We start from the raw sequence: 3,360 nt of genomic DNA on the forward strand, positions 1-3,360 counted from the left end.
GTGGTCCCTAATACTGTATCTGAAGTCTCTTTTATAAAGACCTTAGTGGTCCCCTAATACTGTATCTGAAGTCTCTTTCCCAGAATTCAGCCTTGGTGCAGAGTTAAAGCCACTAGAGCGAGTCCCACATTGAGCTTTCCTGAGTATGTGCCATTTCAGAGTCTGTAGCTAATGAGGAGGAGTGAAGGGTGGGGGGGTGGCCTTGACCAACTGCCACTTTGCTCGTTTGAAAGTCATGATGTCTTTATCTCGGGGGGGGGGGGGCAAATTCCCTGGTTAGCTAAAGCAGAGAAAGGGTAGGTAACCTTCCTCCTTGTGACCTCATAAGGAGCAAGATTCCAAATCAGCCCATCTGAGCTTTCATTTTCTCAAACGCAGAACAGCACACCCAGGGCTCGGTTTACACCTATCACCATTTCTAGCCCCTGGGGGGGCCATAGGCAGGCAGGGGGAACGCATATTAATGTTAAAAAACTTCATAAAGTGACATTTTCATGCCATGGGCGGAAAAAATATGGGAGAAAAAAACATGTTATGAAGCTTACTGTAATCAATCTCCTCAGCTAAGATTCATCATCTTGATGCAGGACATGTAGGTCAGACTTAATTAGTTGACATTAGAGCGCAGTGAGACTACAGCATACCTCACAGTAGCTTTCCACCTGCTTTCAGACACAGATGCATCACTGTGTCATTAAAACCCTCCGATGGACACAAATTAATGCTCTGCTGCTTAATGATGACTCGGGCCTCAGGATGACAATTTGGTGGTATCCCCTGGATAGTCAATTAAACCAGGCGTCAACAGCAGCACAGCCCATTGGCTCGGCTAGCCAAGGGAAAGAACATCACATCAATCCATCTGCTCCTTCCAAATACGTTGCCCTAAAAAAGAAAGGGGGAAAAGCACGGCATCAATCAATACGAGGCGCTGGTATCTTGGAAGATAGATGAAGGCTTTATTACAAATCAAAACTGACGGGATAGAAAAGACAGTAAATGTGTTGCTGCCCATCCTTTGGGTGCAGCAAATGAGTCAACATCAGGCTGTCCTTTAACAGGGGACAGTCTTCCCCAGAGACTGGGTTCTGTCTTTCTGTTCAACAACATGAGCTGCTCTACTGCAACATTTAGACAAAGTGTTGAGGGAATGGAAAAAGAGGATTGTTCCGTTCAGATACTTTAAAATTGATGCCCATTTTCTTCCATCCTCGGTTCATCACTGATCTCACATAACAGATTCATATGTATTACTGGCTGCACTTTCACCAGTCCAGATGATGTGGGATCTCTCTTTTTCTTTTGTGGTCAACTTCTGTCAGATGGTCTCCTCTAAAAAAGTGTGATGATCATCAAACCTCCTTACAATGTACTGTGATGGCCCGTCTTTTCTGAGCCATTATTAAAAAATGGAATTAAATGTTATTTTGAAATCTTACACTTAAAGTGATATTCCATGCACAGTCTATCCTTTGAAAATGACACACTAACCACCCCTCAAGGGTTGAAAGTGAAATTATTTAACTATTGTTCTTAATACACCTGTGAAGTACTTGTACATTACTTGAGAATTTGATTTGAATGCTACTTTTTAATCTGAGGGAAAGGAATGGAGCTTTCACTAAATTCATTTGACAGCTGGAGTTACAAGTCAGTCAGAATTAACTTTATTGTCATTGAAGTGCATACCAAAATAAAAGTGCTACTCTATGTTGCACAACACCCATTAAACTAAGAACATAGAGCAGAGAATGTGAAGCTGGTAAAAGGATTGAAATTAGAGTAAATAGTAAATTAGTTTAGTAAGCACATAAGAACACTATATAAGGATATAAATTAGCTCCACCTTGCTCAGCTACAACATTAAGGAAACAATGAGTAGGATCATCCCTTATGACCACAAGTGAATATTTGAAAACAGAACATTTCCTTATAAAAGGCTCTGGGTGCTGACTATATTCTGAGTAGCCTGCTGGACTCTCTACACTGCATTTCATTTATCACATTTTATCTTGGATGACTGTTTGTGTTTTGATGACGTTTTGCACTCCTGTCAGCTTGTCCTCAGCTTAGCTCTCACTCCGCCTCCAGCCACTACGCCGTGTGTCTCCACGCCCACATGGTGTTAATAGACTGGTGTCTGTACAGTAGATCCACACACACTGTCCCTCTACAAACCCTTATTCTTAGAAGGCGGCCTGTCTCTGTGTGTGTGCGTGCGTGCACGTGTGAGAGATAATTGAGATGACTTTATTTTCTACTTGTGGCCCTGTAATTAAATATTGAAAGGTTAAATTCCAAACCTGATGTCTAACTGAACACCGTTCGGTTGTTCTTTTGTGATAATTAGACCACAGAGTTCACTTTATCGCTTGCTCATTCCTAAAAGGCTTTTTTTTTCTTCATTTTACCCCAATTAATAGTTGTTGTTTTTTTAAAGCATAAGGAACTGAATACACCACTAATCCAGTGGGTCCATTTAATTAAGCTGTGTGGCCGGGTTTAAATGAGGCCTAACCCAGCTGACGTGAACCCTGTCCAGTTTGGTCCTGATTGGTGGAGGAAAACTGAGGGACGTATTACAGCTTGTGTTTCCTACATATTGGCTGTGTTCTCAGCTCGAGGTTTTGGAGTAATACAGTGTACTCACATGCACGGACACACAGATGTAAACACAAGTGGTCACATGGCCGCTGATGTAGTTTTAGTCTCGCCAAAAACGGTAGTTAGTTATTAGTTGCGATGCAGCGATTATGATATTCTGGGCCGATAGATGTTTAAATAACAATTTGGTCAATACTGATGATTTTGTTGTTGTTTATTTTGTGTTTGTTGTTTCTTTTTTATCCCCCCCCCCCCCCATTTGTTCTGGTGAAACAAAGAAATCTTCATTATGAGAAAAAAAACATTCAGCATTTCATTACACTATCTTTGAATGAGCACACATTTAAACTACCTTTATAGTGTTTATATTCTGCTCATTTTCAGGTCCATAGTTGTATTTTGAGGTTGTACCTCAACAGGTTTACATGGTTTCATTTTCAAAAAACATCATAGTTTTGTTGTACTGCACATTGCTGCAACTCCTCTTTTCTCCCTGTGTGTTGAGCTCTCTGTTTTAGCTCCAGAGTGAGACATCTCACTTCTGTTCCATCTTTGTTGGGAGTCGCACATGCTCAGTACCTAGGTAAGGACTACTAGCCAGTCAGAAGCAGCGTATGAGGGCGTGCCCTGACAGTACCTAGGTAAGGACTACTAGCCAATCAGGAGCAGAGTATGAGTTCCTGACAGTACCTAGGTAAGGACTACTAGCCAGTCAGAAGCAGAGTATGAGGCCCTGACAGTACCTAGGTAAGGACT

At 41.7% G+C, this 3,360-nt stretch overlaps 1 protein-coding gene across 1 annotated transcript in view; it reads right to left on the minus strand.

Moving 5' to 3' along the window:
• The window catches only part of itfg1 (integrin alpha FG-GAP repeat containing 1), a 28,732-nt gene that overhangs the window by 1,890 nt on the left and 23,482 nt on the right, over positions 1 to 3,360 (minus strand). The gene's annotated exons all lie outside the window — the stretch shown is intronic.

This window comes from Etheostoma cragini, chromosome 1 (genome assembly GCF_013103735.1).
Source record: "Etheostoma cragini isolate CJK2018 chromosome 1, CSU_Ecrag_1.0, whole genome shotgun sequence".
Classification (NCBI taxonomy): domain Eukaryota; kingdom Metazoa; phylum Chordata; class Actinopteri; order Perciformes; family Percidae; genus Etheostoma; species Etheostoma cragini.